The sequence below is a fragment of the Callithrix jacchus genome, chromosome 16 (assembly GCF_049354715.1).
Source record: "Callithrix jacchus isolate 240 chromosome 16, calJac240_pri, whole genome shotgun sequence".
NCBI lineage: Eukaryota > Metazoa > Chordata > Mammalia > Primates > Cebidae > Callithrix > Callithrix jacchus.
Window position 1 is genome coordinate 96,604,651 of NC_133517.1, and position 22,038 is coordinate 96,626,688.

At 40.7% G+C, this 22,038-nt stretch overlaps 1 protein-coding gene and 1 pseudogene across 2 annotated transcripts in view; one reads left to right on the forward strand and one right to left on the reverse strand.

Annotated features, from left to right (window-relative positions):
• The window catches only part of LOC118148345 (uncharacterized), a 90,368-nt gene that overhangs the window by 43,771 nt on the left and 24,559 nt on the right, over positions 1 to 22,038 (reverse strand). The gene's annotated exons all lie outside the window — the stretch shown is intronic.
• LOC100403151 (ATP synthase F(1) complex subunit beta, mitochondrial pseudogene) lies at positions 10,448 to 15,258 on the forward strand (annotated as a pseudogene). Its single transcript, XR_013528184.1, has one exon. The product of XR_013528184.1 is annotated as an ATP synthase F(1) complex subunit beta, mitochondrial pseudogene (transcript).

Here is a 22,038-nt window from a genome sequence, read left to right on the forward strand (position 1 = left end):
ACTTGGAGGTCCTTGATAGCCTAACGAGGAATTTTACTAAAATGGATGGGAAAGCTGGGCTGTAGCAAGTTAGGAACCAGACAAAATATCAGCATTAAGTTTAGGCAACTCTGCCACAAAGATTGCTTCAAAAGAACTACAGAAGGAATGTGGTTCATTCCTTTTGATTGGTGAGTGGTATGACGATTTGTCTATTTCTCAGTCGATGGATATTTGAGTTGCTTCCAGTGTAGGGCAATTATAAATAAAAATGCTATAAACCTTTGCATATAGGTCTTTGTGTGGGCATACATCTTCATTTCTCTTGGTCCTTGGGAGAGGATTACTGACTATAAATTAACTTTTTAAGAAAACTGCCTAACTTTTCCCAAGTGATTATACCATTTTGCATGCCAACAGTGTATGAGTTCCTGTTGCTTTGAATCTTCCTCAGAACTTGACATTGGCAGTTTTAAAAGTTTGGCTGTTTTAATACATGTACACTGGTATCTTGTTATGGTTTCAATTTCCATTCCCTACTGCATTTGCACTCTGTTAATTATATTGAGTATCTCTTCACGTGTTTATTTGTTGTTTGTACCTCTTCCTTGGTGAATTCAAATCTGTTGATCATTTTAATTATTGGGTTGTCTGTTTTCTTATTATCGAATTGTGAAAGTCTTTACATACTCTGAATTCAAATCCTTTATCAGATAAGTGTTTTCCAAATATTTTCTCCAAGTCTGTGGCTTGTCTTTCCATTTTCTTAACAATATTTTTTGAAAAGCAGATGTTTAAATTTTTGATGAAGTCCAATTTATCAAGTTTTTATGGTTCATACTTTCAAGTTCTATCTCAGAAATCTTTGTCTAATTCAAGGTCCTATGTTTTCTCCTAAACAGTTTATAGTTTAGATTTTAGGTCTATAATCTATTTTGAGTTAGGTTTTGTATGTGGAGAGAATAGGAGATTTGAACATATTTATCATTAGAGAAAAAGAGCGACTGAAGATATATGATCTAACAAAATTACAAAAGAGTCAAAAGCAGGTTGGAACAGAAGTTCATTCACACAAATGAATCCCTTTTCCCACTAAAACAAAAAGGAAAGAAATTAAAGCAAAATTTGTAAGTGGATGGGGTTGGGGGGAGTTACATGGTATCACCTCTTGGTCTGCATTTTCTCTGGAAGGAGACAAGAGCATCTGATAAAAGAAGAGAGATGAGGCTAGAGAACATTAGGTTGGAGAATAGTAACTAAGATCTGGCGTAGAAACTATGGAGTGGGGAAGAAAGGTAACCACTAACAAATCAGAGGGAAGCTAAATGACAGTAGAAACCCAGGCAAGTCTGGAAACCTTGAAATTGCAATTGCTTTTGTTAGGCAATTGTCCTTGGTTGTATTGCTGAACATGATCAGCATACAAGCCATGAGGCCAACGCAGGAAGAGGCTTGGCAGAGGACACGGACTGAATTCACAGAGACTGATGAGAAGTGACACTCCTGTTTAGACAGGAGAGGAAATGAGTCCAAGAGAAACGGATAGGAGGAGACTATAAAAAGCGGCTGCAGGAGTATGAGGTCTAGGTGCGGCTGACAAGCAAACTCCAAATCCAATAGTTATTCTGTGCTTTTCTGCTCATGGGATCAAATGACATATATGATCTATACATCAGTTAGGACTCATTTGGTTGCAAGTAAAACAATTTGATTTAACCAAATAAAAGTGACATAAACAACACAGGTTTGTTCTAGTTTTGTTTTTTCTCCACTTTCTTTCTCTTCCACAAGAAGCCTAGAAGTAGGAAGCTCTGGGAATGGTGAAATAAGTGGTACGACAGTGCCAGGATTTTGGGGTAATCTCTCTGCTATTGGCCTGGTTTACCCTCATAATTACAAAATGACCACTAGAACACCAAGCTTTACATCTTGGCCATACTTCTTTGTTTTTTATTCCTTTGGCATTTTAAGACATTTTTATTGTGGAAAAAAGCATAAAGAAAAGTGACAAAACAGCAGAGTGAATCCCATGCACTCAACACTCAGCTTCAATAGTGACCAACTACGGGCAAACCTGCTTATCTTCCACCGCACACCCACATCCCTCTTCCTGGGTTATTCTGAATCAGATACCAGGTGTCTGACCATTCCAGGCTTGAACTCATTCTTTACTTCTTTCCCTTGTCCCACATATCCAATCCATTAGCATGTTCCACAGTTTTTTGTTTGTTTTTGTTTTTGTCTCCAAAATATACCCTGACTGTGTCCTGCCCTCTATCTCCATCACTGCTACTCTAGTGCAGGCACCATCATCTCTCACCTGCACCACTCCGAGAGCCTCCTAACTGGTTTTCCTGTTTCTTCTCTTGTCATGGCCATATTTCATAGGTACGAAGAAGGAAAAGGGTTTATACTCATGGTCTGTCTTTTCACATGGAGGAAAATTTTCCCAGAAGTCCTTTCCTCACTAGATTTCCCTCTGCTCCCATTGGTTGATATACAAACTCCTACTGGTAAAGTTGACTGGTTTATTAATTAATTAACTAATTTCAGCCTTAGGCCTTCCATTTACCTGATTTCTTTGATGTTAGTCTGCAGTCACATATTAGATACTGCCACTAAATCGTCTTCATATGCTGAACTTCCAAGTTTTGTGTTTTAGCTAACAAATGGATATATGAGGTAGGTAGAGGGAGCTACCTGGTAGGCAACAGTTTGATTTCAAATATATTACCATCTTCCTCTGCCTCAGTGTTTTTGCAATTATTCGAATAGTATTTGCATTTTACCTTCATTTTACCAAAAGTATAAAATATAAAATAAAAGTGTTAATAATGGAAATTAGAAGCACTGGTTTTATAAACAGTTGAGACAGTCAGAAAGATAGGAATCCTCAGCCTCCTCAGATGCTTTTTTAGCTATAAACTGGTTAATTTTTATATAGTTGTAATGGAAAAATACATAATTGATAATATGAGTAAAATGCTAGAACCATATTGCCAAAGGTTATGCCTAAAGTTTCGTATAGATATATACAATTTTTTATACTCTGGAATAAACTCCTCCTTTTAGCATATAATTCTGTTGTTCAGCTTTCACACATTTGATTTAAATCCACATTTTCACAGACTCCTGTATGAAAAGGGGATCATTTTCCTTTCTTTATATTCAAAATTCTCCAATCCTGTGATTTTGCTGAATCACCTTCTTTCATTCCCCCACCAATCCTTTCACTGTTAAAAGAAATCTAATATTGCTGTTCCTCTTATGTTTACCTCTGACTTTTCCTCCCCGTGCTGAACTGCAGTTCTCCCCTCTCAGCCCGTTTCATTGTAGTTGTACTCTTTTTCCTTTACTCTACATTGTTGGCCAAACATCTCCATTGTTTTTCTTTCCAGAGTGATTCTAAATGCTGTTAGGCAAAGTGATTAGAAATATAGTCAATGTAAGGAAGAATTAGAAATTAAAGTAACTCGTTTGTTGGCAAGTGCCACTGTTTCTTAGTATGTTATTGCATGTAGATTATTTCTTGCTCATCCTCTCTAGGCCATAAGAACTATTCTTCGGCTCAGCACATCCGTGACTATCCTGTTATAAGCACTAAATGTAACTTTAACAAACAAAATGCAGTGAACAGTGCACACAGAAGACCTAAATTCCAATCTAATGTCTGTCCTTCATATCAAAATAAACACAGCAAAATCTTACTCATTTACATGTAGTAGAGTGAAAACTCTACATATGTGAAAAGTCTGAGTTAGAGACTTTTAAAAACTAAATCATTCAAAAACAAGCAATGGGGAAAGGATTCCCTATTTAATAAATGGTGTTGGGTATTTATTGGCTAGCCACATACAGAAAACCGAAACTCAACCCCTTTCTTATACCTTATACAAAAATTAACTCAAGATGCATTAGACTTAAATAAATGTAAGACCTAAAACCCTAGAAACCCTAGAAGAAAACCTAGGCAATACCATTCAGGACATAGGCATAGGCTAAAACACCAAAAGCAATGGCAACAAAAGCCAAAATTGACAAATGGGATCTAATTACACTCCAGAGCTTCTGCACAGCAAAAGAAACTATCACCAGAGTGAACAGGCAACCTACAGGATGGGAGAAAATTTTTGCAATCTATCCATCCGACAAAGGGCTATTAGTATCGAGAATCTATATGGAACTTCAACAAATTTATAAGAAAAAACAACTCCATCAAAAAGTGGGCAAAGGATATGAACAGACACTTCTCAAAAGAAGCCATTTATGTGGCCAACAAACATGAAAAAAAGCTCATCATCACTGGTCATTAGAGAAATGCAAATCAAAACCACAATGAAATACCATCTCATGCCAGTTAGAATGACAATTATTAAAAAGTCAGGAAACAACAGATGCTGAAGAGGATGTGGAGAAATAGGAATGCTTTTACACTGTTAGTGGGAATGTAAATTAGTTCAACCATTGTGGAAGACAGTGTGGTGATTCCTCAAGGATCTAGTACCAGAAATACCATTTGACCCAGCAATCCCATTATTAGGAATATACCCAAAGGATTATAAATTATTCTACTATAAAGACACATGTGCACATGTTTATTGCAGCACTGTTCACAATAGCAAAGACTTGGAACCAACCCAAATGCCCATCAGTGATAGACTGGATAAAGAAAATGTCACACATGTACACCATGGAATACTATGCAGCCATAAAAAAGGATGAGTTCATGTCCTTTTCAGGGACATGGATGAAGCTGGAAACCATTATTCTCAGCAAACTAACACAGAAACAGAAACCCAAACACCACCTGTTCTCATTCATAAGTGGGAATTGAACAATGAGAACACATGGACACAAAGGAGGGAACATCACACATCAGGGCCTGTCAGGGGGTGAGGGGGCAGGGGAGGGATAGCATTAGAAGAAATACCTAATGTAGATGATGAGTTGATGGGTCTGCACATTCTGCACATGTATCCCAGAACTTAAAGTATTGGGGGGGGGCAGGGGAACTAAAACATTGTATTCCTTTTGGAAACATAGCAACTTGAACTACTAAGAAGGGGTTTCTAAGTAAAAGCTCTAGTTGCCTACTTTAGTGAAATTTCAAAATAACACTTTGGGTAGTTAGTAGGATCTATCTCCATATAAATAGCAAATGCACTTATCTCCTTTAAAAACCATTTCTTCTTTTAAGTAGGCTAACATCCTAACCACCACAACCACATAATCACAGTCTCACTTAGGGGACTAATTTGCTTTCTTTAGACAGCAGTAAAAGACATTCCTTCCAAGAATGGTTTTGTTAGCAATTTACATTCTACATTATTTTAATCTCTATAGAGTTATATGCCTGACAAATTTAGAAGGGGTTAGAAAGGGATAGACTGAATTAAAATAGTGTATATGATTTCAACTGCAAGGGACAGATTCAAACATAGGCCTTGGTGACCCTCAATTTATCACTCAATTTACCATAAATAATTAGGCAGTTATTTTGTTATATCATAATATGTATGGGTCTTGAGGTTAGAGAAACAAATCAAGATTATACTGAAAGTTTGTACCGAGAATTCACAGGCTTTGAAACCCTAAGATACGGCACTTAACTGATGCCCTACCTTCACCTCCCAAATTTGTTTTAGGGATAAGAAAAAGAGAGTAAGTGCCATTCAAACACCATAAGATTTAGAGTAAGACCACTTTAGTTTTTACCTGGTGCACATGGCATTGTGACCCTGAACAGGACACACAACCTCTCTAAGCCTGTTTTCCAGTTACAGAATGATATTACCAACCTTAGATCATCATTATTATTATTTATTTTAAGACAGGGTCTTGCTTTGTTGCTCAGGCTGGAGGGCAGTGGTGTGATCACAGCTCACCGCAGCATCAATCTTCTGGGCTCAAGTGATTCTTCCACCTTAGCCTCCTGAGTAGCTGGGACTACAGGCACATGCCACCATGCCAGGCTATGTTTTTTTTCTTTTTAAGCTGGTCTTGAACTTCTGAACTCAGGCGATCCTTCTGCCTCGGCCTCCCAAAGTGCTGGGATTACAGGTGTAAGTCACTGTACCTGGCCAGAACATTATTTTTATTATTAAGTTCAACCATGTGCAAGAAAATGTTTTGTAAACTGTTTAGTATCATTCAAATGCTAGAATAAAAATGGAGAAGCAAGAGAAACATATACTTTGTTTTTTTTGTTTGTTTGTTGTGTTTTTTTTTTTTTTTTGAGACAGACTCTTGCTCTGATGCCAGGCTAGAGTGCAGTGGTGTGATCTTGACTCACTGCAACCTCTGCCTCCTGGGTTCAAGCGATTCTCCTGCCTAAGCCTCCCAAGTAGCTGGGACTACAGGAGCGCACCACCACGCTCAGCTAATTTTTTGTATTTTAGTAGAGACAGGACTTTACCATGTCGGCCAGGATGGTCTCGATCTCCCGACCTCAGGTGATCCACCCACCTCTGCCTCCCAAAGTGCATTTTGTTGTTTTTTAAATAGAACTGTTCTGGTTTTGGCTTAGAGGAAATGTTTTCTCTCACACCTGGCACCTTTTGAAAAACTAATAAACTATTTCACCTGTGGTTGACTTGTAATTATTTCATACTTCTGTGAAGAGAAGGAAATATAATAGAAAGCAGTAATTTTAGACAAATTCTCAAATTACCCCTACATTCCTGAAGACTTTTTGGTCAGGAAAGCATCCCTGTGTAGATGAAATATAGAATTTAAATTAGTTTTACAGAAAGTTAGTTACATTGTTAAAAATTAAATCATTATGTTTTGTTTGAACAAGAATTAGTTTTATGGATGGGTGCCGTGGCTTACGCCTATAATCCCAGCACTTTGGGAGGCCGAGGTGGGTGGATCACTTAAGGCCAAGAGTTCGAGACCAGCCTGGCCAAAATGGCGAAGACTCATCTCTACTAAAAATACAAAAATTAGCCGGGTATGGTGGCACACGCCTGTAGTCCCAGCTACTCGGGAGGGTGAGTCAGAAGAATCGCTTGAACCTGGGAGGTGGAGGTTGCAGTGAGCCAAGATCATGCTACTGCACTCCAGCCTGGGCAACAGAGTCATATTCTGTCTCAAAAAACAAACAAAACCACATGACTAGTTTTACGAAGATAATTTAGTAGTAGAGTCCTGAGAAATGACAGAAAAGGGCTGAAGGAAATAACTGTCTTTAACATTTGTTGTAGTTTTACATAAATAGAAACCAAAATAGCAATTATTACTAGACTAGATCATCTAACTCCAGATACTGATAGGTAATATCACCAACAAACAATTTGTTTATTGTTAGCAGGACTTTAAGTTGAATGAAAAGCAAGAAAGAAGAGGAAAAGTAAATATGTAATAATACAATATCTATCACAGCTCAGAAATTCAGAAATTTCATTCAGGTCAAAATGCCAGACATTTCACCCTTACCAAAATCTCCCTGGAGAGCCTGTCTGCCTGCAGACTGGAAGGACATTCCTTAAATAAATGGGGCTGTGCTCTGATCTCTGACCAGCTAATTTGACTAAGGGCAGTCGCTTGGCCCAAACTGAGTCCATCATATTCTCAGAGACATAGAGGCTGAAGTGGATGGTGTTGACACTGAAGATGCAAGGTCATGAAGACTTGTTGGCAAAACTGGCAGCATGGCAGCCCAAAGCCATATGCAAGCCAGCGTTATGAGGGAGAAGAAACTAAAAAAAATAACTTACAGAGATGCAGAATAACTAGTCTGCAAAAAGGAAAATGGAGCAGATGTGAAACAAGGACAAGAGATTGGGAAACCAAGCAGGGAGGACCAGAAAGAGGGAGAGAAGCTGTCTGATCATACATGCTTTCTTCAGTTGGGTTCTGTATAATACCTTAAAATAAATCTCCTTCCCTTTACTTGTGCTGGCTCCAGTATGTTTTGATTCCTCAGAACCAGAGGTTACTTTAGTAAGATATGCACCGATTGGACTAGAGCCAAAAGTAAAAAAGTAAACAAGAAAAGCATCTGAATAGCCAAATTGCATTTCCAAAATACTCTATACGGAAGCTCATGGGGTACTAAATATCTTTTATTACTTTTAAAACTTGCATAACAACTGTATTGAGATTTAACTTACATACTATAAAATTCACCCTTGTTTCATTTCTTGTTTACTTTTAATTTTTTAATTCCATCAAGCTTCCAGATCTGGTGTTCAAGTCTATGAGTAACTTTAACAGACAGAATGGCTAGTAGAAGCAAGCACACTGCAGCAATAAAGTGACAGTTGACAGCCTAGCAGCAAAGGAGGAAACAGAAAAACTATAAATAGGAGTACAATAATTCCAAAGGAAAAAAAAAACGCAATCTGGGACCATTTAGAGTGTTTTTTTTTAGTCTCCTTTGGTTCCGAGGAACAGCTCAAGTTACATCTAATATTAGGGGAAGGAGTTATTAGGAATGAAGAAAACAGGGATCTCAGCCCCAAAGGGCCTCGTGGGAACCCAGGAAAAGCCAAATCACCAAGCCTCTGGAAGAACAGGAGCTTCGAGAGCCAGAAGCCTCATGAGCCAGGACGTCACCGGGAATCCAAGGTAACTCCAGGACTTCAGCATCAGGAGTTCACCTCAGCGATGAGTTATTTTTGTGAATCAGCTCTCCCTTCCCTCTGTGCTTGTCAGTGTTTTTCGGTTTCTCTGCCTGCCTCTAACTGACTTCCTCATCCTTTCCTTGGAATTTGCAAACTGACGACTCCTGACCTCTTTCAGCCTGCAGACTCATTGTGTTTGGCCAGCATGGCGCCTTCCCATTGTTGAGAATTCCGAGGCATCTGGGCGTGGCATGAGCTTGGCAGTCCCCGAATCTTTACGTGCCGGATCACCCTCGCCGTGCTCTCTTCTCTCATTGGCACTGCCTGCCCGACTGCCAAGGGCGCCTGAGTGTGGGACCCCTGCCCTGTATTTCTTCTCTACCCCACAGCTTCTGCTCATTGTAGTATCTGCTTTCTCATCACTTTTGCTTGTTCTATCCCATGGGCTCTCTCTGTACTGTATATCCCTTTAGCCCCCACTGCTAACCAGTCATTCAAATTCTCCAAAGGGAGAATCTGGATCATCTCACCCATTTTTGGCTAAACTTGTCCCATTTGTTCATTGTCTAGAAAGCGGCCAGCCTATAGGATAGCTGCTTTGGGTCACGTGTCAGCTGTTTGCCCAATCAGTTGTGGCTGAGGGGCTGCCTGGCCCACTTAGACCAGAGCACCACTGTCCTAGGGCTGACCCTTCCTAGGGACTGTCGGCAGGGCAGCTACCTTTAGAAAGCACCAAGGGCCAGGCGGCCACCGTCAGTGTCCAGTGCACTGAGTAAGAATGACCCAACTCTATAAACCCTAAAAAGCCCCAGAGAATCAGGCTCCATTTAGCCTCCCCAGAAAATTAACGTCTATGACCGAACCAGAGAGTCTTTAAAGAAAAGTTTAGATTGTGTTCAGTTTCTTCTATTTAAGGAAGCAGTGATGTATGTACTAGATTTTGGAGTAATTTCCATTAAAAATTATTAAAGTAAAATAATAACAGATATTTAGTATGTATTCATATTTGGGAAAGCTTGGGTTTTTTTCCCTCAATTTAATCTGATTTTCCTTTCAAATGGAAACTAGGAAGTTGTTGAGAATATATCTCTGAACGTTTTCTAATCTTGGATTTTCCATTTACCAGCTAGCAAATGCTTTTGTAATATAGTTGCTGAATTTCCTCATCGATAAAATGAGGATAATAGTACATCTTTACCAGGGTTGGCACTTTTAACTGAGAGAAATCCAAATAAAACATTTAGGACAGGTACCTGGTTCACAGTTAGTGTTAACAATTGTTAACTATTAGTATTATGACTGCTGTTGTTTTGTTGTTCTTATATAAGTAAGAGAGCTATGTACTAACATATTAGTAGAGTTTTTATAATGGTTGATAATTGTTGAGGTTTTCCTATTTGTACATACATAATTGCTTTTCCTTAACACAGTGTTCTAACTCTGTCATAAAAATTGTGTATTGCATTTCCAAAGAAAACAAATTGCTTCAATCAGATTGCTTTATTGTATAACAACAGGGCATTGTTTGGGGAAATCTGAGCTTATTTTAACCCTAGTACTGGTCTATCTATCCATTAGCTTATCTTGGTGCCTAGACTGAAAGGCAACCTTCAGAGCCAGCCCCAGTGCAGAGAGTTGTCAGTCTGAAGGTAAACACCTTTGAAATACAACAAAGGCTATAGCTGATGCCAAAGGACTTATCTAAAGACCGTCACTTAGGAGTCTCTGGCCAGTTCCAGGATGACTTCCTGCCTGGAAACAAGACAGGAAAGTGCTGAATGGGTGCACGCCAACAAGGCTGGATCTTGAAAGGAGTGGGACTCGATGAAACCGTTAGAATCAACAAGGGAGCTTTAGAAAACATACCAATGCTGGTCCCATCTTAAACCAATAACCTTTTTTTTTTTTTTTTTTTGAGACGAAGTCTTGCTCTGTCACCAGGCTGGAGTGCAGTGACGCATTCTCGGCTCACTACAACCTCTGACTCCCTGGGTCAAGTGATTCTCCTACTTCAGCCTCCTGAGTAGCTGGGTCTACAGGCATGCACCACCATGCCCAACTAATTTTTGTATTTTTAGTAGAGACAGAATTTCACCATGTTGGCCAGGATGGTCTCCATCTCCTGACTTTGTAATCCACCCACCTCGGCATCCCAAAGTGCTGGGATTACAGGTGTGAACCACCGTGCCCAGCTAGACCAATAAAATTCTGTAGTTCCGAGGTGGGACACAGGAAAGGGAGAAAGCAAGCAGCCATATTTTTAAAAGCTCCTCAGATGCTTATAATGTGCAGCCAGGGCTGAGAACCCCAGTGTTCTAGGGCTTCAACTAATTTGCTTCTGCTACTGAGCACTACTCAGAAGAGAGGCTACCAGGGAAGAACAGAGGAAAGGAGAAAAGAAGACATCACCCAAGAACTTTTGCTCATCATATAAGCCTTGTCAGCAGTTTAGTAAGCCTTACCCTCTGCTCAGCACTGTGCAGAAACTGAGCAAAGGGTGAAAAGAAGATTGCGATTAATACTGCCTGCCTTCACAGAGCTTTCAAAAACAGTTGTAGAGTCAAAATTAGCACACAAGAAATGGTGGCAGAACCATAAAGTATTATGTTGTGGCTATGATTCAAAGAACATGCTCTGAGGATTTGGCAGGGGGCAAGGTGAAAGTCAACATGGAGGGGGTGGAACCTCCTGAAGATGAGAAGGATTTGGGCACAAAGGGAGCACAAGGAAGTGCATTATAAGCACAATGAACAGAATGAGCAAAATCAGAGAAAAGGCAGGGTGTGAGCACAAGCAGTGACAGACCAGTCGAACTGGGGGGTAGGGGGGATGTTTATTGGGCAGTAGTAGTAAATACACTTGGATAATTTCAGTAAAGTGAGACCAAATTTAGAAGACTGGGGTACTAGACTGAGTAATTTAAACATGCATTAGGGAACAGGAAGTCATTATGGGTTCGTAAGTAAAGACAGACAATGTGTTTTGCGTTTTTGTTGTTGTTGTTTATAGAGAGGGTCTCACTCTGTTGCCCAGGCTGGAGTGCAGTGGTATAATCATAGCTGACTACAGCCTTGAACTCCTGGGCTCAAGTGATCCTTCCACCTCAGCCTCCTAAATAGCTAGGACTACAGGAGACACCACCATGCCCAGCCGTTGTTTTTAAAAATTTTTAGGGCTGGGCTCGGTAGCTCATGCCTGTAATCCCAGCACTTTGGGAAGCTGAGGCAGGTGGATCATGAGATCAGAAGTTCAGGATCAGCCTGGTCAAGATGATGAAACCCCGTCTCTACTAAAAATAACAAAAATTAGCTGAGCATGGTGGCAGGTGTCTGTTATCCCAGCTACTTGGGAGGCTGAGGCAGGCAACTGCTTGACCCCGAGAGGTGGAGGTTGCAGTGAGCCAAGATCATGCCACTGCACTCCAGCCTGGGCAAGAGAGCAAGCCTCTGTCTCAAAAAAATAATTTATTTTAGAGATGGACTCTTACTCTGTTGCCCAGGCAACACACAGAAAAGTAAAAGCAATCAGAAAAATATTATGCATAATCTCTAAACACAAGTGACTGCTGCTTTGACATATTTCTTTTAGTTCTAATATATTTTTATATAGTGCTGATCTCACTTTATAAACAATTTTGAATCTTGCCTCTAATATAATAGTGTTAGCATTTTCCCATGTCATTAATAGCTTTAAGCTTTGCTTCTGTAGCTATGTGACCTTCCTTGGTATAGTTGCACTGTGATTTACTTCTAAGACAACAGCTGTCTTAGTCCATTTTGTGCTGCTATAATATGATACTGCAGACTGAGTAACTGTTAAAAGATAGAAGTGTATTTGGCTTATGGTTCTGGATCTGGGAAGTCCAAAGTTGAGTGGGTACATCTGATGAAGGCCTTCTTGCTGCATCCTTACATGGCAGAAAGCATCACATGGACAAGAGGAAGAGCAAGAGCAGACCAAACACACTTTTATGACAAACCGATTGCCATGTTAACCCACTCCGTTAATGAGGGCAGAGCCTAGGTTTGTTCTTTTTTATTTATTTACATCCTAGAAATAGTAAGAAGGAACAAATTTTTAAGAGTTAGCAATATACTGAAGGTGAAAAAGAGAAAAGATTCAAAGTTGTCATGTTCTTGGCAAATGTAAATAAGACAAAGAAAAATAAGAACCCATAAACAAAATGAAAGATTAAACAGCAATATAGAAAAAAAATCACAACACATGACAGAAAAGGGGCTAATTTCCATAAAATATAAACAGCTTGTACCAATCAATAAAGGTCAACAACCTAATAGAAAAATGGGCAAAGGAAATGAACAAACAGTTCTCAAAAAGGAAATAGAAATGGGTTTTAAAAACAAAAGACAATCAACTTCACTCACAATTAAACATACAAGTTAAAATGAAAATGAAGCATTTTAACAGATTTGCAAAGATAAAATGTTAAATAATGCACTTTGTTAAAGAGGATGTTGGAAAACAGGGAATGCACACGTTGCCATTCGTCTTATCAATGTGATTTATGTGATCACTTGTAGGATAATTGGACAATAGATATTGTATTAGTCTGTTTTCACGCTGCTATAAAGAACTTCTCTGAGACTGAGTAATTTATAAAGGAAAGAGGTTTCATTGACTCACAGTTCTGCATAGCCCAGGAGGCCTCGGGAAACTTACAATCACGGTGGAAGGAGAATCAAGCACTTTCTTCACAAGGCGGCAGGAGAGAAAGAAGTGCAAGCACGGGAAATTGCCAGACACTTAAACCATCAGATCTTGTGAGAACTCACTATCATGAGAACAGCATGGAGGAAACTGCCCCCATGATCCAATCACTTCCTACCACACCCCTCCTTCAACAATTGGGTATTATGGGGAATACAATTCGAGAGGGGATTATGGGGATTACAATTCGAGATGAGATTTGGAATGTGTGGACACAGATCCAAACCAAATCAGATACCAATGTGGAAAGTGGACATAGCCTTTAACTCGGCAATTCTACTTTTAGGAATTTATCCTACAGATAATTTACAATATGTGTAAAATAATATATAACCCAGATAATTCTTGCAAGTGTGTTTGTAGGAGCATAATATTGGAAACAACATAAGGTATACCAATAGGAAATTATTTAGGTAACATATGGTATATCTGGAAAGTTAAATATCATGCAGCCATAGGCCGGGCACGATGGCTCAAGCCTGTAATCCCAGCACTTTGTGAGGCCAAGGCAGGTGGATCATGAGGTCAAGAGATCGAGACCATCCTGGTCAACACTGTGAAACCCCGTCTCTACTAAAAATACAAAAAAAAAAAAAAAAAAAAATTAGCTGGGCATGGTGGTGTGTGTCTGTAATCCCAGCTACTCAGGAGACTGAAGCAGGAGAATTGCCTGAACCCAGGAGGCGGAGGTTGCAGTGAGCCGAGATCGCGCCATTGCACTCCAGCCTGGGTAACAAGAGCGAAACTCCATCTCAAAAAAAAAAAAAAAAAAAAAATGCAGCCATTAAAAAGAAGTGTAGCAAGTCTCCACCCGGACTCCGCCATATTGGGTCTTGTGGGTCGTGTGGCCGCTACCTCCGCCTGCGGGGCCTTGCGGGGACTGAGCCCTTCAGCGTTGCTACCCCCAGCGCAGCTCTTACTGCGGGCCACTCCAACAGCTGTCTATCCTGTCAGGGACTATGCGGCGCAAACATCTCCTTCGCGAAGGCAGGCGCTGCCACCGGGCGCATCATGGCAGTCATTGGCGCAGTGGTGGACGTCCAGTTTGATGAGGGCCTACCACCCATCCTAAATGCCCTGGAAGTGCAAGGCAGGGAGACCAGACTGGTTTTGGAGGTGGCCCAGCATTTGGGTGAGAGCACAGTAAGGACCATTGCTATAGATGGTACAGAGGGCTTGGTTAGAGGCCAGAAAGTACTGGATTCTGGTGCACCAATCAAAATTCCTGTTGGTCCTGAGACTTTGAGCAGAATCCTGAATGTCATTGGAGAACCTATTGATGAAAGAGGTCCCATCAAAACCAAACAATTTGCTCCCATTCATGCTGAGGCTCCTGAATTAATGGAAATGAGTGTTGAGCAGGAAATTCTGGTGACTGGTATCAAGGTTGTGGATCTGCTAGCTCCCTATGCCAAGGGTGGCAAAATTGGACTTTTTGGTGGTGCTGGAGTTGGCAAGACTGTACTGTTCATGCAGTTAATCAACAATGTTGCCAAAGCCCATGGTGGTTACTCTGTGTTTGCTGGTGTTGGTGAGAGGACCCATGAAAGCAATGATTTATACCATGAAATGATTGAGTCTGGTGTTATCAACTTAAAAGATGCCACGTCTAAGGTAGCCCTGGTATATGGTCAAATGAATGAACCACCTGGTGCTCGTGCCCGGGTAGCTCTGACTGGACTGACTGTGGCTGAATACTTCAGAGACCAGGAAGGTCAGGATGTATTGCTATTTATGGATAACATCTTCTGCTTCACCCAGGCTGGTTCAGAGGTGTCTGCCTTAATGGGCAGAATCCCTTCTGCTGTGGGCTATCAGCCTACCCTGGCCACTGACATGGGTACTATGCAGGAAAGAATTACCACCACCAAGAAGGGATCTATCACTTCTGTACAGGCCATCTATGTGCCTGCTTAAAATACTGGTAAGCCGATTGCAACAGCACATCAAAAAACTTATCCATCATGATCAAGTAGGATTAATCCTGGGAATGCAAGGCTGGTTCAACATACACAAGTCTATAAATGTAATTCACCACATAAACAGAACCAAAAACAAAAACCACATGATTATCTCAATTGATGCAGAGAAGGCATTTGACAAAATTCAACAGCCCTTTATGCTAAAAACCCTCAATAAACTCAGTATCGATGGAACATATCTCAAAGTAATAAAAGCTATTTACGACAAACCAACAGCCAATATCATACTAAATGGGCAAAAACTGGAAGCATTCCCTTTGAAATCTGGCACTAGACAAGGATGCCCTCTTTCACCACTCCTATTCAATATAGCACTGGAAGTTCTAGCCAGAGCAATCAGGCAAGAAAAAGAAATAAAGGGTATTCAAATAAGAAAGGAGGAAGCCAAATCGTCTCTATTTGCAGATGACATGATAGTATACCTAGAGGACCCCATCGCCTCAGCCCAAAAACTCCTGAAACTGATAAGCAACTTCAGCAAAGTCTCAGGATATAAAATCAATGTGCAAAAATCACAAGCATTCCTATACACCAATAACAGACTTAAAGAGAGCCAAATCAAGAACGAACTGCCATTCACAATTGCTACAAAAAGAATAAAATACCTTGGAATACAACTTACAAGGAACGTAAGGGACCTCTTCAAGGAAAACTACAAACCACTGCTCAACGAAATAAGAGAGGACACAAACAGATGGAGAAACATTCCATGTTCATGGTTAGAAAGAATCAATATCGTGAAAATGGCTATACTGCCCAAAGTAATTTACAGATTCAACGCTATCCCCATCAAGCTACCATTGACTTTCTTCACAGAACTGGAAAAAACCACCATGAACTTCATATGAAACCAAAAGAGAGCCCACATAGCCAAGTCAATTCTAAGCAAAAAGAACACAGTGGGAGGCATCACACTACTGGACTTCAAACTATACTACAAGGCTACAGTAATCAAAACAGCATGGTACTGGTACCAAAACAGAGATATAGAACAATGGAACAGAACAGAGGCCTTGGAGGCAACACAACATATCTACAATCATACAATCTTTGATAAACCTGAGAAAAACAAGCAATGGGGAAAGGACTCCATGTTTAATAAATGGCGTTGGGATAACTGGCTAACCATATGCAGAAAGCAGAAACTGGACCCCTTCCTGACACCTTACACTAAAATTAACTCCAGATGGATTAAAGACTTAAATATAAGACCTGGCACCATAAAAACCCTAGACGGAAAATCTAGGCAACACCATTCAGGACATAGGAGTAGGGAAGGACTTCATGACCAAAACACCAAGAGCGTTGGCAACAAAAGCCAAAATAGACAAATGGGACCTAATCAAACTCCACAGTTTCTGCACGGCAAAAGAAACAGTCACTAGAGTGAATTGGCAACCAACAGAATGGGAAAAAATTTTTGCAGTTTACCCATCTGACAAAGGGCTGATATCCAGAATTTATAAAGAACTCAAACGGATTTACAGGAAAAAAACAAATAAGCCCATTCAAAAATGGGCAAAGGATATGAACAGATACTTTTCAAAAGAAGACATATATGAGGCCAACAAACATATGAAAAAATGCTCATCATCACTGGTCATTAGAGAGATGCAAATCAAAACCACATTGAGATACCTTCTCACGCCAGTTAGAATGGCGATCATTAAAAAATCTGGAGACAACAGATGCTGGAGAGAATGTGGAGAAATAGGAACACTTTTACACTGTTGGTGGGAGTGTAAATTAGTTCAACCATTGTGGAAGACAGTGTGGTGTTTCCTCAAGGCCTTAGAAATAGAAATTCCATTTGACCCAGCAATCCCATTACTGGGTATATATCCAAAGGACTATAAATCATTCTACTACAAGGACACATGCACACGAATGTTCATTGCAGCACTGTTTACAATAGCAAAGACCTGAAACCAGCCCAAATGCCCATCGATGATAGACTGGATTGGGAAAATGTGGCACATATACACCATGGAATACTATGCAGCAATCAAAAAGGATGAGTTTGTGTCCTTTGTAGGGACATGGATAAATTTGGAGAACATCATTCTCAGCAAACTGACACAAGAACAGAAAATGAAATACCGCATATTCTCGCTCATAGGCGGGTGATGAAAAAAGAGAACACATGGACACAGGGAAGGGAGTACTACACACTGGGGTCTATTGGGGGGAATAGGGGAGGGACAGCGGTGGGGGGGAAGGGGGGAGGGATAGCCTGGGGAAAAATGCCAAATGTGGGTGAAGGGGAAGACGGCAGCAAAACACACTGCCATGTGTGTACCTATGCAACTATCTTGCATGTTCTGCACATGTACCCCAAAACCTAAAATGCAAGTTAAAAAAAAAAGAAATAAAGTGAAATAAAATACAAAAAAAAAAGAAGTGTAGCTTTGTAGGTATTGATATATTAATAGTAATTCTCTGAGACATATTTTTGAGTAAAAAAGCAGGGTGCAAAGGTTAGTACTGTGTAAGAGGGGTAGGTAGGGCTGGGGAGGATATGTATAGATGTATTTGTATGTGCACAGACTTGCTTTTGATCAATACATATGAAACTGATAATAGTTGTCTGCAGGAGGAGCACTGAAGAGGTGGAAATTAAGGAATAGGATTTTAAAAGACTTTCACTCTACTCTTTTATTCCTTTCAAATTTTGTGCCATATATCTGGTTTTTGTTTTCTTTTATTTATTAAGACAGGGTCTCACTCTGTTACCCAGGCTGGAATGCAGTGGCACAATCATGACTCACTACAGCCTTGACCTCCTGGGCTCAAGCAATCCTCCTGCCTTAGCCTCCTGAGCACCTGGGACTACAGGTGCATGCCACCGTGCCCAGCTACTTTTTTTTTTTTTAGAGATGGAGTTTCACTATGTTGCCCAGGCTGGTCCCAAACTCCTGGGCTCAAGCAATCCTCCCACCTTCACCTCCCAAAGTACTGGGATTACAGACTTGAGCCACCATACCTGGCCTATATCTGTTTTTCCATTCTAAATAAGATGTCTTGAAAGGAATTGCAATGGGAAAATATCAAGAGGACAATGGCTTTTCTACATTATGTGAAATCAAGGTTCGAAAGGACAGCCACTTGAATTCTCTCCAAATTGTGATTCGGATATAGCTTTGTTAGTCAGTGCTCTTCCCTGTGAGCCCAAGATGACAGGGCCTGTGAATGTTGTCTTTCTTATAGGATGTGCTTAACAAATATGTTAGATACTAGATTAGGATTCCAACCCAAAGAGTAGAAAAGTGGAAGAGCCATGGATAGAAATGGACAGATCAATGTAAAAGGAAGACTCAGAGACAAAAAGCATTTAGGAGTGAAAAGAAGGTTCCCTGCAAAAATGTTCCAAGTGAGTCAGATTTCAAAAAGACCAGCTCAGAGCCTTGGAGCCAGTCTGCGCTTTTCACATTAAGACTATATACACAGTAAGAGTCTCAAGAGGGTTGTGGAGAGAGATGAAGCTGGAGAGGTGGACAGGGCCAAGTTTTCATAGGCCTTAGAAGCCATGGGAAGGAGAGAGAAGAAGTTAGAAACGGAAAGAACAAACATTGTTGAGACTACTTTGGCTTCAAGAGATGGAGAGCTAAATAAAATAGGTAATTTATTGGCTTGGGTAACTGGAAAGTCCAGAGACTCAACTATAACATCAGGATATTCTTTCTCTTTCTCCACCCTCCCCCACACCCACTTTTCTGTGTTGGCTTTATTCTCTTGCAGACTCTTCCCACATGTTGGCTTCTGGCAACTCTAGCTTTGCAATTAACACATAAGTGTCCCCAACAGTTCCTAATCATTCCACTAAAAATCTCAGCACTAACTCATATTGGACAACCTGTGTCATATTCTGATCCCTAAAATGATCACTATTCCAAACACTAGTAGGTCAGGCAAAGATCATATGATAACCCTTACAGGTCATTTTAATATTATGGACCAAAAGTGAGGGAGGGATGGGTCCCCAAAGAAATCAGGATGCTGTTTCCAAACACAAAGAAACTGAATATTTGAAAATAATAAAAATAATGACAGTCGTTATGGGCAAAATCAAAATCAAATGACAGCTGTTCCCTTCCTTAAAAAAAATTGGAAAGAACATTTGGAGGCAAAAAAAAGTTAAGATGAAGGTTGGGGAGATTGTGGGAGCAAGCTCTGGAAGAAATGGAAGGGATGGTGTTTGGATGGAAACGCTGTCAGTAGAGAGTAGTTATGGACTCTAAGAGCTAAGGAGGATCCTGGAGGCCCTCTAGTCCAATCTCCCCAACCTCTCCTATTCAAGCGTCCCCCACTGCCTCCTCCCCAAAAAACAAATTAGGACCCCTTACGTGACCATTTAAGCTCTACTTGAACATATTCAGTAACAGATAGTTAATGATTTTGGAAAGTATTTAATTTTTTTCATTTGTCCAAATGTATGGGATACATGAGAAAATAATTAATTTTGTTCTCATATGGGTCTGATTCTTTAAAATGTCTGCTTTTCATTGAGCTTAAATCTAGTACTCAGTGTGCCCTCTGAATTAACAAACCATGAGGCTACTCCTTCTTTCATCAGACGATCCTTTAAGTGTTGGAAGACACTTCACTTCTGCTCCAGTCTTTTCTCTCTTAGCCAAGTACAACCAGTTCTTTTGACCACATATCAGGTGACATGATTTCCAGACTTCTCTTAACCTAGTTGTCTGTCTTTGGATTCATGCTAGTTTGCGTGTGTCTCTCTTTAAAATGTGCTTAAATATAAGCCTCCAGAGGGGGTTCAACCACTGCTGAGTTCAGTGGGACCACTGATTTCCTTTATCTGGACACTACACATACTTTGCTAATGCAACCTAAGATTGCACTGGCTTTTTTTTTTTCATCACTGTATATAACTCACTCATTTTGAGCTTATGACCATTAAAATCCCCAAGTCTTTTTCCTCATGAATGGCTGACAAGTCAGGCCTTTTGTAATTATGTAGGTGGCATATTTTGAGCCAAAAGAACAGAACACTGTAATGTGTGTGTTTGTGGTGTACGTGTATGTGTGTATATGTGCATGTGTGAAATGAGCTTTCACCTGTGGTTTCAGGTCAGTCACTGCCAACCTTTGCACCCACTTTTGCTTTGTGCCAGCAGTTCTGGATGAATGAACACTTTAGTTTCTATAAGCTGTACCACCCCTCTCCCATAGCCAATTAAAGGGCAGCAGCCAGGACAGCTCTGGAGGGACCTAGGATTGGTCACATCAGGCCCATGCTTTAGAGAAGTCATCACTGTGGAGCCAAACTGATAAACCTTCCATCCAAGTCCTAGATTCCTAGATACACCCACCACGTCCTGAGCAGAACTGAAGCCCTTCGTACTCTAGCTGTGTCATCTGGGGTTCCTGATTCCCTTATGACCTCCTCACCTGCTTTATAGAAGACACTTTGCACAAGGCTATAAGCCACTTCTTCTATTTGGAAAGACCTACCTGATCTAAGATTTGCACTAACACTTGCTGTCTTAAAATGTTAACACCTAGAAGTCCCCTCCTACTCTCTGCCCCAAGCCCCTTAGGCTAGATCCTGTGCATGTAAACAGACCACACAATAAACTAAAGTTCACCTTGTCCCTTGGACCTGGTAATTTCCACTGCTGATCTCTCCCTGGCAGAGGCTAGATCTTTTGACTCAGTGAGTCTCAGCCCCAACACTGCCACAAGGTCCTAAGTCCCTTGAGGCTCTGGAAAAGTGCCAGTTATAATAATTAAAGAGAATCTGCAACTGGCACACTGAGGGTGTGGCAGAAGGTGGAGTCTTCCCTGACCCAAAGAAAGGGAGGTGTACTGTGCAAAGAGTGGGTGGAGAGTGGGGGTATGTAGATACCACCTGCCCTTTCATCTCACCTCCCATAATGCATGCATTCAAGAGCAAAGGCAGCCACTCTTGTAAAAGAACTGAGTTCTCAGACTCTCATCATGATGCCAGACTCTTACCTCAAACATTCAAAGAGCCTACCTGTTTGCTAGGATTTATGTCTCAGTTTTCTCACAAATCTCTGCAATAGCTGTCAGATTGTGTCAACAGCAATAAAGAAGTTATATATTTGTGCTTGTCGCTCACATTTTCTCAGTCCCTGGAGAAGAAATGGTGCCTTGAAGAACAATGGTGAAGCAGAACCATCCGTGACGCTCCCATCACCTTTCCAAACTTGGGTTATTTTCCAAAGAGGAACCGGATGTTTTCCTAAAGGGAAAGTTCTAACACCCTCTTTCTGAAAAATAAGACACTGGAACTGAGGGACCATCCACTCAGGATTTCCCAGGTTATGACCACAATAAAGTCTTGGATGGCATCACCGCTAACAGAGAGGTTTTCAAGAACTGATGCAGTAAGTAGCATATAAGAAGTAATTGTGGCCGGGCACAGTGACTCATGCCCGTAATCCCAGAAATTTGGGAGGCTGAGGTGGGCAGATCACTTGAGGTCAGGAGTTTGAGACCAGCCTGGCCAACATGGTGAAAATCCATCTCTACTAAAAATACAAAAATTATCCAGGCATGGTGGTGCTTGCCTGTAATCCCAGCTACTCAGGAGGCTGAGGCATAAGAATCACTTGAACTCAGGAGGCAGAGATTGCAGTGAGCCAAGATTGTGCCACTGCACTCCAGCCTGGGTGAAAGAGTGAGACTCTGTCTCAAAAAAAGAAGAAGAAGAAGTCATTGCTAAATCTAACAGGGCATTTTATAAGAATTCCTAGATACTCAAAACACTCCTCCTTACCAATCCAAAATTAGTAAGC